General features: G+C 40.1%; 2 pseudogenes; both read left to right on the top strand.

Annotated features, from left to right (window-relative positions):
- The first annotated feature begins 142 nt into the window (after positions 1 to 142).
- On the top strand, positions 143 to 8,805 carry LOC149517850 (25S ribosomal RNA; annotated as a pseudogene).
- Positions 8,806 to 13,448: 4,643 nt separating this feature from the next.
- On the top strand, positions 13,449 to 15,082 carry LOC149517849 (18S ribosomal RNA; annotated as a pseudogene).
- The last annotated feature ends 1,069 nt before the right edge of the window (positions 15,083 to 16,151 follow it).

The following is a 16,151-nucleotide window of genomic DNA, read 5'->3' as shown; positions in this document are numbered from 1 at the left end:
CCTAAAAGTGAGTCCCTGGCAATGATAGCACTGTGACCATTAGTGGTAAAGCCCTTAATGTGCCTTATATTTGATGACATGTACTTGTTGTCCACCCAGACCCTATTAGATCCATTGTATCACTTGGTCGATGCTCACATCATGACCTTAGGTTAGGCAAGATTACCCACTAAGTTTAAGCATATCAATAAGTGAAGGAAATGAAATTAACCAAGATTCCTCTAGTAGTGACAAGCAAACTGAGAATAGCCCAGCTTGAGAATTGGACACCTTCAGTGTCTAAATTGTAGTATGAAAAAGTGTCTTCAATGGTGGACTGGGCCCAAGTACGCTAAAAAGGGGTGCTAAGAGGGTGAGAGCCTTATTGTGCCTAGACCTTTTCATAGCGCTAGGCATTGTCTGTGAGTTGGGTTATTTGGGAATGCAACCCTAGTCAAGGGGTAAATTCTATCCAAGGCTAAATATGGGTGAGAGACCGATAGCAAACAAGTACTATGAGGGAAAGATGAAAAAGACTTTGAAAAAAGAGTTAAAAAATGCTTAAAATTATCGAAAGAGAAGTAGATGGGGGTTGACAATGCACCTTGATCAGATGTGGAATAGTGAGGGCCGATTCGCTGATCAGCTCAAGGCATGGATAGACATGGGTCATGAAGGTGGCCCAAGCCTAGGCTTTCGATATGCTTATAGAGATGTTATCACCGTGATCATGGAATGCAGCACAAATCATCTCGGTATGCCTTAACACTGGCATGCTCTAGGCATTAGCCTGTGGTCTCACCATCTGACCCATTTTCAAACACAGACCAAAGAGTCTAACATGTGTGTTAGTCAATGAGCTAAAACACCCATAAGGTGCAAGGAAGTTGATTGGTAGGATCTCTCACAGGTGCACTACCAACTGACCTTGAACTTTTTTATGAAGGGTTCAAGTGTGAGCTGCCTATTAGAACCCAAAAGATTGTGAACTATGCCTAAACAGGCAAAACCAAATGAAACTTTGGTGGAGGCTTGCAATTATAATGATGTGCAAATTATTTGTATGACTTAGGTATAGGGGTGAAAGACTAATCGAATCATCTATAGCTGGTTCCCTCTGAAGTTTCCTTTAAGATAGTTAGAGCCTTTGGCATGTTCTATAGGGTAAAGCCAATAATTAGAGGCATTCGATGGACAACTCCCTCGATCTATTCTCAAACTATAAATAGGCAAGATGGCTTGTGTCACTAGCTAAGCTTTCTCTTAATGAAGTAATAGACTATGTGGCATTTGGATGGATGCTTCCCCACAAGTAGCCAATGATAGTTTGATATCTAAATAGGCAACCAACAAGCCACAAATTAATCTTAAGAATATATAACGATATATTGGGCCATATTAGGAGCACACCAAGGCAACTTTCGATGTTCCCATAAGAAAAAATTGTTTTATTAATATCAAGAAAGTATAACAAGTATAAAAAGAGCACCGAGTCTTCCCACCATCATTGGGGCCAGAGAGGTAGCCCTAGATGGGTGGTCTAACATGTACCTTAGTCAGTGAGGTAGCCCAATAATATGTCGATTGCTTAACCCTTTGGAAGAGATTAATAGATCTTATATTGATGCTACTAAGAATCATTACAAAGTTTGAATGGGGACACTTTTTCCAAGCTAATGAGATCTACCCTCATTTTTGGCACCTTTACTTAGTCATGGCCCTATATATGGGTGGCTCATTACATCCTATGCTCAATTGTGGCCCAATACAAGGTTGGCTCATGACATCTTCCCCTACCTATTTGGTCGATGACCTCATTGACTTGTTGGCATAGAATTCTTCAATATTTTGCTTGAATACGTGGAGGACATGATCTCTCTCCCAACTAGTTTCTTCTAGTCCTAAGCTCTCCCAGTCCACTAAATATTCGTGAACTATTCTTTGAGATACTCAAGATACCTTGTCAACTAAAATCTCTTTAAGTCGATGTTCTGATGGTGGCCTCATGGTAATGGCAACTTTAGTTGATTCACCTCAACTTGTATCTATGGGGTTTGCATGATAGGGCTTTAAGTTGTTCACATGGAACACTGGGTGCACCTTCATCCATTTTGGTGGGTCGATTTTATAAGAGGCATTCCTAACTTTGGAAAGGATCTTCACTGGGCCCTAATACTTATGCTCCAACCTATGATCCTGCTTCTTTAGGAACCTAGTTTTTTTAGGCACTAATTTGATAAAAACAAGATCACCAACTTTGAATTGCTATGCCATTTGACCCTTATCTGCCCATTTCTTCATGTGGTTCAATGCCTTTTCTAAGTCTACTTGCATAATTTCTGTGTTTTGTATTGATTTTTTGCTAAGGTTAAAGGGTCATGGATTCTTTGCTCGATATGGCTCAAGGGATGTATGTAGTGGTCTTCGTAGTTATTCAGTGAACACTTTAAATGGACTTTCTTTTATGGAAGAACATTTGTTGGAATTAAAACAAAGCCAAGCTACATTCAACAATAAAGGCTAATTCTTCTAATTAGCTTGAACAAAGTGTCCTAAGTACTCTTCCAATAACCCATTAAATCATTTAGTTTGACCATTAGCTTGCAAGTGATAACTTGAAAAGATGTCGAGCTGAGATACCAAGATCTTGAAAAATTCTCTCGAAAATGACTAGTGAATCTTGGATCCCTGTCACTAACAATGTTTTCAGAAAGGCCCTAATACTTGAGTACATGTTTAAATATTATTCAAGCCATATCTTCCATAATGTAATACTTTTATCAATGTAGCATATTTAAAGAAATGGTCAATCTCTACTAGAATAGACACAAGATCACCAACCTTAGGAAGGCCCAATATGAAGTCAAGGGAGAAACTTACCTAAAGTTTTGTGGGCATAAGTAATGGTTCAAGTATGCCTGTCGGTTTCTTCTTTTCAACTTTGTCCTGTTGGTAAATATGGCAAGTCTTTGTATAGTCCATCACATCTTGCCATATGTGAAGCCAACAATAGTTTTGTTTTAGTAAAGCTAAAGTACGTTGCCAACCAAGGTGACCTGCCTATGGTGTATCATGGCATTCCCTAGCATCTATCTTAGACCTCCTACTTTTGGCACAAACAACCAAGGACCTTTTGTCAATAAAACCCCATTTTCTTGCCAAAAGTACTTGGACTTCCCTTCTTCTACTAGCTCAGGATGGCACTTGCTTGTGGATCTTTCTTTAGATTATCTTCAATTAGCTTATGAATATCTATTGTGACTTTACTAGCTACCATCAAGGCAATTCTCCTAAGGGTAGCTAGCTTTGCCTATCTATTCAGTGCATCTACCACTTGATTGGTTATTCTAGTTGTGTGCTCAAAACAAAATTCAAATTCAGCTAGAAACTCTACCATCTAGCTTGCTTAGCCATGAGCCTTAGTTAGGTGAGAAAATGACTAACTATCGTATTGTCTATCTTAACTACGACTTGTGAACCTAACAAATAATGCCGCCATGGTTTCAAACAATGGATTATCATTAGAAGTTCTTTCTTTTGAGCCATATATTACATTTTAGCTTCGCTTAACTTTTGACTTTCAAATGCTATAGGGTGCCATTCTTGTAAAAGCACTCCCCCAATAGCGAAATTAGATGCATTTGGTTAAACTTCAAAAGGCTTCCTAATGTAAGGGAGAGTTAAGATAAGGTCCTTCATCATGGCTTTCTTCAAGCCCTCAAAAACCTCTTGACATTCACTTGTCCAACACCATTTATGCTTCTTTTTCAATAGCTCCATGAGAGCCATGATTCTATGATAGTATCTTTCCACAAATCTCCTATAATAGTTAGCTAACCCCAAAAATGAATGGAGTTCACCTAACATTCTTTGGTGTTGCCTAATCTTTGATAACCCTAACTTTTTCCATGTCCATTCGAATGTGGCCTTGTTTAACATTATAGCCTAAGAAGTGAATTCATGTTTGAGCAAATGCACTTTTTTATCATTTAACATACAATTAATGGTCTTGAAGTATTTGAAACATAAGATGTGGGTGCTCTTGGTGCTCTTCCAAGGTAGAACTATAGACTAGTATGTTACCTAAATAGATGACCACAAACTTGTCAAGATAGTCATGGAACACTTGATTCATCAAGGTACAAAATATGGTAGGGGCATTAGTTAATCCAAAAAGCATAACAAGAAATTCAAATGCACCATACTACATTACATAAATGGTTTTTGGCTCATCTCTTTTAGCAATTCTAACTTGATGATAGCCAGATCTCAAGTCTAATTTGAAGAAGCATTTGGCCTATCTTAGTTGATCAAACAAATCTGTAATAAGAGGAATAGGATATTTGTTTCTCATAGTGACTTTGTTCAATGCACTATAGTCCATACATAACCACAAACTCTCATTAATCCCATCTTTGTAAATTGGCATAGCAATATAAGAAGGCTCCCTTCTCTTTACTCATTTCTTGAATTGTAATGTTGAAATCATTTTCTTTCTATTCTTATGGAGGATTGTGGCTGACACAACACATAACCTTTCCCCCAAGAACAATAAACAACTAGCAGTAGGGATTGGGACTGCCAGATCCAACATCATGAAGCCCAATCCTAGGATAACATCAAAGTCATCCATGAGGGAAATCATGAAGTCTACATTTCCATTCCATGGCCTTAACTTGCTTATCACACTTTTAGAGCTTCCACTGATCACAAAGGCTAACGAGTTAACTGCTTTCATTTGCCCACAGTGTTTATTAACCTAGGGACCACACCTTTTTGCTTTCTCTAGTTTGATAAAGGTATCAATTACACCTATATCTACCATGGCGTTTATGGTTTTACCATTGAGTACTAGGTCCACATACATCGAACCTCTCACAGATTCTTTCTTTATCATTTTTAGTTGGGTACAAAAGGTATTAAGGAACCATATTGAGCCCATCCATGATGGCTCCATTTAACTTCTTCAACAGTTTTGACTACTTTGGAGGACTCTTGAAAGAAGGCTCTCAAAGCATTAAAGGCATTTCTACGTGGGCATTTGGCCACCTAATGTGACCCCTTGCATAAGAAACAAGCTGGCAGTTGCTTCAGATTGAAATTTGATACATTGTTTGCCTTGGGTTGGGTATTGTCTCAACTAGTAGGCATCTTATCTAATCGTTCATTGAAGGGTCTATCTATTTTGACCATTTTTCTACCATTCCCAAAGTTGGAGTTATTGCCACCTGATAGATGGTTCTTTCATTTTGAAGGGGCATTGTTATAGTCATTAAGATGTTTGGTGGCAGCCATAGTCGTGGCCACATCTTGCACTTTTTATCTTTGTAATTCCATCCTAGCCCAAGGTTTGAGGCCCTCTAGGAATTAGAACATCTTGTATTTTTTAGAGTTGTCTCTAATGTCCAACTCCAAGGTAGAAAAGCTCCTTAAAAACTCTCACATTGTTTTGTTCACACTAATTCTGGAAGCATCATTCAGGCCATATACTCCACATTCTCAGGGAAGAACTCATTTTTCAACTCTTGCTCAAAATTTGCCCAAGTTTTAATAGGGCATTCATTACCTACAAATTTTGAACACCACTATAGCTTGGCATCCATGGCAAGGTATATTGAAGCCATTGCAACTTTATCTTTCTTTGATTATGTGTGCAAAGCTAAAAGAATTATTTTATGTCAAACAGGAAGTTCTCAAGCTCTTTGACATCTCTTGCCCCCTCATTACATCGAGGCTTTGGCACTTTGGCCCTTTTCCCTTTCTCCACGAGCAAAAACTTGACCTGACCATGGCCATTTGTAGCATACTCACTTGGGCCCTAAGCTCCTCAAACTCTCTCTAGAGGACACTCAAGGCATCTTTGGTCTCCTTACCCAAGTTAGGTAGAGTATTAGAAAACTCCCACTGGGATATCTTGATCCCCTTCAGTGGATCATGAGTTACCATATGAGCTTTTAAGGTAGCCACCATGGCCTCAAGCTCCTCGATCCTTTGTTGATCATTAAATCCACCACTCATAGCCATTTTATAAATTCTCTAGCACTTCTCAAATGTGCTCTAATACTACATGTCACAGGCTAAGCTCTCACTTAATGAAGTAATAGACTGTGTGGCACTTAGATGGATACTTCTACATAAGTCAGTCAAGGATAGTTTGATATATGAATAGGCAACCAACAAGCCATAAGTTAATCTCAAGAATACACAACAATATATCGGCACATAATGGGAGCACACCAAGGTAACCCCTGGTGTTCTCATAAGAAAAAATGTTTTATTAATATCAAGAATAGTATAATAAGTACAAAAAAAGCATTGAGTCTTCCCACCATCGTCGAGTTTAGAGGAGTAGCCTTAAATGGGTGGTCTAGCACATACCTTAGCTAGTGATATAGCCTAACAATACGTCAACTGCTCACCCCTCTAAAGAGCTTAAGAGATTTTACACCTATGCTACCATGAACCATTACAAAGTTTGAAATAGGGACACTTTTTCCTAGCCTATGAGATTTACCCTCCACCTTGGCACCTTTACTCAATCATGGCCTTATACATGGGTGGCTCATGACATCCTATGCCCGATCGTGGCCCTATACAATGTTGACTCATGACAATGTGGTTGCTTCATTTAGCTATGCCATAGAATCGAGAGATCTAAGTAGGCCATTTTTGGTAAGCAAAATTGGTGATATGAGATGAACTAGAAGCCAAGTTATGGTGCCCAATTGTGCTCTAACCTAGAACCCATAAGGGGTGTTGGTTGATTAAGATAGTAGGATGGTGGTCATGGAAGTCAAAATCCACTAAGGAATGTGAAACAAGTCACTTGCCAAATCAACTAACCCAAAAAATGGATGGCACTTAAGCATGTGACCTATACCCAGTTATTGGGGTAAGGGCCAAGCCTCGATGAGTAAGAGGACACAGTAGTCATCACAAAACCCAGGGTGTGAACCTAGGTGAAGTGACCATCGGTGCAGATCTTGGTGGTAGTAGCCAATATTCAAATAAGAACTTTGAAGGCCAAAGAGAATAATGGTTCCATGTGAATGGCACGGGTTAGTCGATCCTAAGAGAAAGGGAAAGCTCGTCTGATAGCATATCTAGCATGAGTTTCGAAAGGGATTTAGGCTAAAATTCCTTAATTAGGATGCAGTAGCTAACGACAACATTAGGGAGTTTGGAGAAGTCGACGAGGGCCTTAGGAATAGTTATCCTTTTTGTTTAATGGCTTGCCTACCTTGGAAATGGCTTAGTTGGAGGTAGGGTCCAACAACCAAAAGAGCACCACATGTTTTATGGTGTCAAGTGTGCCTTTGGTGGCCCTTAAACATCTAGAGGACCAAGTGCCATCCATGCCTAGTCGTACTTATAACTGCATCAGGTCTCTAAGGTGAATAGCTTCTAGTCGATGGAACAATATAGGCAAGGGGAGTTGCAAAATGGATCCATAACCTTGGGAAAAAGACTAGCTCTAAGGGTTAGGCATGAGGGGCCCAATCTCAAACCTATCAGCTATTGATACATTGCTCAATCTACTCTCATGGTGAGAGCAGGTTGCCATGTGCTGGTCAAAAGGATTGGGAATTACTCCCTTAGGGGCCTTTCCTATGTGAAAGCAATCAAATTAGAATTGGTATAGACAAAGGGAATCCACCTATTTAATTAAAACAAATTAATGCAATGGTTTCTGCATATGCTCACGTAATGTGATTTCTATCCAGTGTTCTAAATGTCAAAGTGAAGAAATTCAAATAAGCACGGGTAAATGACAAGAGTAACTATGACCTTTTTAATGTAGCCAAATGCCTCATCATCTAATTAGTGTGTCACATGAATGGATTAATGAGATTCCCACAGTCTCTACCTACTATCCATCAAAACCATAGCCAAGGGAATAGGCTTGAAAGAAATAGTAGGGAAAGAAAACCTTATTGATCTTGGCTATAGTCTAACTTTGGGAAATAACTTAATCAGTGTAGGATAAATGGAAGGCCTTGAGTGAAATTGAAATACCACTACTTTTAATGTTATTTTACTTATTCCATGAATTGGAGGTGAGGCATGACCCCTTCTTTTGGACCCAAGGCAGGCCTTGGTCAATCAATCTGGGCATAAGACATTGTCAAGTGGGGATTTTGGCTAGGGTAGCACATCTATTAAAAGATAACACAGGTGTCCCAAAATGAGCTCAACAAAAATAAAAATCTCACATGGAACAAAAGGGTAAAGGCTCATTTGATTTTGATTTCTAGTACAAAAATAAACCATGAAAGCGTGGATTATAGATCCTTTAGACCTTCAGAATGTGAAGTTAAAGGTGTTAAAAAGGTTATCATAGGGCAACTAGCTTGTGGCAGCCAAGCATTTATAGTGATGTTGCTTTTTGATCCTTTGATGTTGGCTATTCCTATCATTGTGAAGCAGAATTCACCAAGTGTTGGATTGTTCACCCACCACTAGGGAATGTGAACTGGGTTCAGACTGTCATGAGGCAAGTTAATTTTACCCTACTAATGGCAACATCATGCTAGTAATTCAACCTAGTATGAGAGGAACCATTGATTTACACAATTGGTCATTGTGCTTGGTTGAAGAGCTAGTGGCAAAAAGCTACCATGCGTTGGATTATGACTAAATGACTCTAAGTCAAAATCTGAGCTAGAAGTGACACACGTGCCCATCACTCAATTTCGACCCATCATAGGGGCACATGTTAGCCCTTTGTGTGAGTAGTTACCTTGAACACCATCAACACATGCTGGGTTGCACACCATGCACCCCATGACCTGGTAGTAGGAGGGTTCAGGCACATCTATTGTGCCAATGCCATTTTTATGGCTTCTAAATTCATATAAGCACTCACTAGCACTTGCACTTGGCCCTGGCTTAATTTTATTAAAACTAAACAATGTGCCTAAGACTTTGGTGTCTTGATCACTACCTGTACCATTATTTTAGGCTAGTTCCCCATGACCTGGGCCTCCAATAGGCCTTAAGGTCTAGTCTCTTTGGTATTTGGACCTTGTCTTACTAGAATGCTCCCTGACTTAGAGAGTACCCCTAGGCTTGGACCAATTAGCGAACTACGACACATGCACATGCCTCGACCACCTTTGGGTCATGTTGGCCCTTGGTCTTGGCACATACTTTGACCACTATCGACACATGTTGGTCCTTTATGTGGATAGTTCCCTCAAACACCATTGGCACATGCTGAGTTGCACACCACGTGTAGGTATCCTAGGCTCAGGCTGCTCACCTTGCACACCATGATTGGAAAGTATGAGGGTTATGGCACATCTTAATTTTTCTTCCATGCCAATGCCATTTTTATGGCTTGTCAATTCATCTAAGTGCTCACTAGCACCCATACCTGGGCTTAGCTTAATTCTACTAAACTTGAACATTGTGCCTAAGCCTCTGAAGTCTTGATCACTGCCCATACCACTATTTTAGGCTAGTGCCTTATGACCTGGGCCTCTAATAGGCCTCAAGGCCTAGTCCCCCTAGCAATCGAACCCTTTTTTGATATAATAGGAACTTCTCCTTGACTTAGAGAGAACCAATGGGCTTGGACCAGCTTGCAAATTGTGATACAAGCACATGCCTCAATCACCATCAAGACATGTTAGCCTTCGGTCTCTATACATGTTTGAACCACCATCAGCACATGCTAGCCTTTTGTGTGGGTAGTTTCCTCAAACACCATCAACACATACTAAGCCATGCACCACACGCGAGTATGTTGGCCTGGGCTACGCATAATGCACACCATGATCAGGCAATAGTTGGGTGTAGCCCTATCTTCATATTTTTTTAATGTGAATGCCATTTTTATGTTTTGTAAATTCACATAAGTGCTCACTAAGGCCTACACCTAGGCTTGGCCCAATTCTACTGAACTTGAACGTCATGCTTAAGCCTTTTGAGTTTTGATCACTGGCCGTACCAGTATTCTAGGCTAATTCCCTATGGCTTAGGCCTCAAGGCATGGTCCACCTGGCAATCAAACCATTTCCCACTAGAACTAATACTACTCCTTAACTTAGAGAGGACCCTTAAGCTTAGACTAGCTTGCAGGTAACACATGTACATGCCTCGACCACCATTGCGACATGTTGAACCATGGTCTTCACCCATGATTTGACCACCATCGGCACATGCTGGCCTTTTGTGTGGGTAGCTCCCTTGAACACCATTGGCACATGCTAGAATGTCCATCAAGCATAGGCATCCTAAGCTCGAACCATGCACTATGCGCACCATGATCAGGTAATAGGTAGGTTCAGGCACATCTTCATATTTTTACTTTGTTAATGCCATTTTTATGGCTGGTAAATTCATATAATGCTCACCAGTGCCCACAACTAGGTTTGGCTCAATTTTGCCAAACCTAAACATCGTGCCTGAGTCACTAAAGTTTCGATCATTACCTATACCACTATTTTAAGCCAGTTCCCCATAACCTGGACCTCCAGTATGCCTCAAGGCATGGTCCCCTAAGCTATCAAACTGTGTCCCACTTGAACTGGAATAGCTCTTTGACTCAGAAAAACCCTATGGGCCAAACCAATTTGTTGACCATGGAACATGCACATGCCTCGGATGCCATTGAAACATGTTGGCCCTTGGTCTCAGCACATGTTTCAACCACCATTGGCACATGCTAGGTCATACACCAAGCATGGGTATCTTGGGCTCAGGCCATGCATCGTGCACACCATGATTGGGTAATAGGTGGGTTTAGGCACATTTTCATATTTCTGCCATGTCAATGCCATTTTTATGGCTTGTAAATTCATATAAGGCCTCACTGGTGCCAGCACCTAGGCTTGGCTCACTTTTACCAAACCTGAACACTATACCTAAGCCTCTAAAGTCTTGATCACTGCTCATACCACTATTTTGGGCTAGTTCCCCATAGCTTGGGCCCCAAGTAGGCCTTAAGGCCTGGTCCTCTTGCCATTCAGGCCCTATCCTACTAGAACTAGAATTGTTCCTTGACTCGGAGAGAACCCTAGGTCTTGGACTAGCTTGTAGACTCTGACGTAAGCCCATCCTTGACAACCATCAGGACATGTTGGCCCTTGGTCTCAGCATATGCTTCAACCACCATTAGTACATGTTTACCCTTTGTGCAGGTAGTTTCATCAATCATTATTGATATATGCTAGGCTGCACACCACACGCGAGTATCCTAGGCTTGAGCCATGCATAATGCACACCACAATTGGGTAATAGGTGGGTTTAGGCACATCATATTTCTACCATGCCAATGCCATTTTTATAGCCTATAAATTCACATAAATGCTTACCAATGCTCGCACTTGGGCCTAGTTCAATTCTGCCAAAGCTGAACACTGTGCCTGAGCCTCTGAAGTCTTAATCACTGCCCATACCATGATTTCAAGCTAGTTCCCCATGACCTAGGTTCCCATTAGGCCTCAAGGCCTAGTCCCCCTAGCAATCAAACCTTGTCCAACTTGAACTAGAAATGCTCCTTGACTCAAAGAGAACCTTTGGGCATGGACTAGTTTGTGGACTATGACACATGCACATGCCTTGACCACCATCAAGACATGTTGGCCTCGATCTTTGCATAAGGTTTGACTGCCATTGGCACATGCTAGCCCTTCATGTGGGTAGTTTCCTCAAACACCATTAGCATATACTGGGTTGCATACCAAGCATGGGTATCCTGGGCTCGGACTGTGCATCGTGTGCAGTTAGACCAGATAGTACATGGGTTTAGGCACATCTTCATATTTTTGCCATGCCAATGCCATTTTTATAGCTTGTAAATTTATATAATGCTCATTAGCACCCGCATCTAGGCTTGGCTTAATTTCATTGAACTTGAACATTATGCTTGAGCTACTAAAGTCTTGATCACTACCCATACTACTATTTTGGGCTAGTTTCCCATGACCTAAACCTCTAGTACACCTTAAGTCCTAGTCTTTTTGGCTATCGACTCTATCCCACTAGAGCTAGAACTAATCTTCAACTTAAAAAGACCTCTAGGCCTAGACAACTTGTTGTCCATGGCACATGAACATACCTAAAATACCATTAAGAGATGTTGGCCCTTGGTCTTGGCATATGTTTTAACCACCATCCACACATGTTGGCCTTTTGTGTAGGTAGTTCCATTAAACACCATCAGTACATGCTAGGTCATGCACCAAGCATAGTTATCCTAGGCCTGAGCTATGCACCATGCGTACCATGACTGGGTAGTAGGTGGTTTCAAGCACATCTTCAAATTTCTACCATGCCAATGCCATTTTTATAGCTTGTAAATTCATATAACGCTCACTAGCACTCATACCTAGGCTTGGCTCAATTTTATCAAACCTAAACATTGGGCTTAAGCCACTAGAGTCTTGATTATTACCTATTCCACTATTCTAGGCTAGTTACTCGTGACTTGGACCTCTAGTATGCCTTCAAGCCTAGTCTCCCTAGTTGTCAGACCCTATTCTACTAGAGTTGGAACTATTCCTTGACTCAGAGAGAACCTCTACACCAGGACTAGTATATGGACCATGACACATGCACATGCCTTGACTGTCATTAGGACATGTTGGCACTTAGTCTCGACACATGCTTCGACCAGCATCGACACATGCGTTGACCACCATCGACACATGCTTTGACTACCATTGGCACATGCTAGCCCCTGGTATGGATAGTTCCCTTGAGCACTAACTGCACATGTTGAGCCATACACCATGCGTGGGTACCTTGGTCCCAGGCTATGCATCTTGTGCACGATCGAGCAATAGGTGGGTTCATGTGCATCTTTATATTTTTGCCATGCTAATGCCATTTTTATGGCTTGTAAATTCATATAACGGTCCCCTAAGCCTTCTTGTGAAGTTTCATGGCACGATGACTTGCTCTCTATTTTTTATGATTTTAAAAATTTTTCACAGTTCAAGATTTTTTGAAAATTTTTTTAGAAGTTTTGGATCGATGTGCATGGATACTGCCACTTGTACTTAATGGGCACATGAGTGGTGCTATGGTTGTATGTGTAGGTAGGCTTCATACTCGATGTATAAAACTATCGACCCATCATCCTCTTTAATCTCTCCCCATGTGGTCATCATACCTTGAGGGCACAATTAAGATCTTGTGCTACATGCCTAAATCAATAGAAACATGACGTCTTTCAATCTTGCATCCATCTTGTGTCCTTAAGGGCTATGGGTCAAACATTAATTATGCCCATGTCCTAAGCATGCCTCTTAAACCTTCGTGGCCACTTTGGTGCATTGGTGTTCAATCGTGCTCTTAGATATGGAACGTTTTATAGGCATAGGCTCTTGGCCCTTATTCATTCGATGCTATGCATTTTACGTGCTCGACATGCATGATGCTTATGCTCTATGTTGGCTCTTTCCACTACTAAATTGGTTTGTTGAGGCCCATGCAGTGCCAACATCTTGAAAGAATGCTACCTAGTTGATTTGGCTAGTAGTAGTATGCTTGTCTCAAAGATTAAGCCATGCATGTGAAACTATGAACTAATTTAGATTGTGTAATTGTGAATGGCTCATTAAATCAATTATAGTTTGTTTGATGGTATCTATTACTCGGATAACCATAGTAATTCTAGAGCTAATATGTGAAACAAACCTTAACTTTTGAAAAGGATGCATTTATTAGAAAAAAGGTCGAAGCGGGCTTTTCCTATTGCTTTGATAATCATGATAACTTGATGAATCGCACAGCCTTTGTGCCAATGACGCATCATTCAAAATTTTGCCCTATCAACTTTCAATGGTAGGATAGTGGCCTACTATGGTGGTGATGGGTGACAAAGAATCAGGGTTCAATTTTAGAGAGGGAGCTTGAGAAATGGCTACCACATCCAAAAAAGGTAGCAAGTGCATAAATTACCCAATCCTAACATGGAGAGGTAGTGACAATAAATAACAATATTAGGATTTAAGAGTCTGGTAATTAGAATGAGTACAATCTAAATCCCTTAATGATGATCAATTAAAGGGCAAGTCTGGTGCTAGCAACTATAGTAATTCTATCTCCAATAGCATTTATTTAAATTGTTGTAGTTAAAAAGGTAGTAGTTAAAACTAGGGTTAGGTCATTTGGTCTGTCTTATAGTGAACACTGATATACTTATCCCTAGTATCGATGATGCACTCCTAACCTTAATTGGTAAGGTTATTAATCTAGCACTATTACTTTAAAGAAATTAGAGTGCTCAAAGTAGGCATACACTTGTATACATTAGCATAGGATAACATCATAAGATTTTGATCCTATTGTGTTGACCTTCAAGATCGAAGTAATGATTAATAAAGACAATCAAGGGCATTCAAATTTCATAGTCAAAGGTGAAATTATTGAATTTAAGAAAGATGAACAACTATGAAAGCATTTACCAAGGATGTTTTCATCCAATCAAGAATGAAAGTTGAGGGCTCAAAGATGATCAGATACTATCCTAATCTCAACCATAAATGATGCTGACTAGGGATTGGTGGATATTACTTTTAGGACTATGCTAGCACCTTATGAGAATCAAACTCTTTAGGTTATAGAGAGAGTATGGTTATGAGTTTGAAACTTAAAGGGATTAATGGAAGAACACCACCAAGAGTAGAGCCTACAACTTAATTTGACTCAACATGGGGAAACTTAGTAGGTCTAGACATACTAAGGATTGATGGACTAAGAGCTCTTTCTTGACTTTATTGGTGGTGGTGCATGGCCATTCTTAGTTGGTAGAGCGATTTGTCTAGTTAATTCCATTAACAAATGAGATCACAGCTTGCTAACTAACTACATAAAGGTGATCCTTCACGGCTAGCTTCTTAAAGGGACTATGGTCACTTAGGTCAAGGAAGTTTGAGGCAATAATAGGTCTACAATGCCATTAGATGTTCCAAGCCACATGTGTGCTACACTGATGTATTCAATGAGCCCATAGCATTGGCTAACAAGCTAGGTAATCCTTGAAATTTAATCATGATAGGGATAGATCATTGTAAATGTTGGTCTTCAATGAGGAATTCCTAGTGAGCATAAGTCATCACCTTGCATTGACTATATCCTTACCTTTTGTAGACATCACTCGTTGCTCTTACCAATTGAATGTTCTAGCAAAGTGTTCAAAAATAGAGAGGTAGTGACAATAAATAACAATACTGGGCTCTATGAGTTTGGCAATTAGAATGGGTTTTTTTAAATCCCTTATTGAGGATTCGTTGGAAGGCAAGTCTAGTGCCAGTAGCTATGGTAATTCTAGCTCCAATAGTGTATATTTAAGTTGTTGTAGTTAAAAAACTTATAGTTGGAAATAAGGTTGAGTCATCTAGCTGACCTCATGATGAGCAATGATTTACTCATCCCTATTATCGATAATGTGATCTTGGCCTTATTTGACTGGGTCATTCCTTTGGCGCTATTACTTTGAAAAAATCAAAATGCTCAAGTAAGCCTACACTTGTATACATTTTCATAGGGTAACATCATAGGATTTTAATCCTATTATGTTGGCCTTTGATATCAGAGTAATGATTAATAGGGATAGTCAGGGGCATTCATATTTCACAGTCAGAGGTGAAATTCTTGGATTTATGAAAGATGAACAACTATGAAAGCATTTGCCAATGATGTTTTCATTAATCAAGAATGAAAGTTGGGAGCTTGAAGATGATCAAATACCATCCTAATGTCAACCATAAATGATGTTGACTACGGATCGATGGATGTTACTTTCAGGACTTTGCCGACACCTTATGAGAAATCAAAGTCTTTAGGTTTCGAAGGGAGTATGGTCGCAAGGTTGAAACTTAAAGGAATTGATGGAAGGGCACCACCAAGAGTGGAGCTTGCAGCTTAATTTGACTTAACACAAGGAAACTTACTAGGTCTATACATAGCAAGGATTGATAGATCGAAATATCTTTCTTAATTTTAAGATCTTTCTTAATTTTATAAGTGGTGTGGCATGGCCATTGTTAGTTGGTGGAGTGATTTGTCTTATTAATTCCATTAACAAAACGAGACCTCAACTTGCTAACTAGCTACACAGAGGTGATCCTTTGTGGATAGCTTCTTAGAATGACTATGGCCACTTAGGATAAGGAAGTTTGAGGCAATAATAGGTTTGTGATGCTCTTAGATGTTCTAGG

The sequence above is a fragment of the Durio zibethinus genome, chromosome 8 (genome assembly GCF_047325235.1).
Source record: "Durio zibethinus cultivar Kanyao isolate XHJ-2024 chromosome 8, ASM4732523v1, whole genome shotgun sequence".
NCBI lineage: Eukaryota > Viridiplantae > Streptophyta > Magnoliopsida > Malvales > Malvaceae > Durio > Durio zibethinus.
Note: the sequence above shows the minus strand (reverse complement) of the source record. Positions and strands in the feature narration are given on the sequence as shown.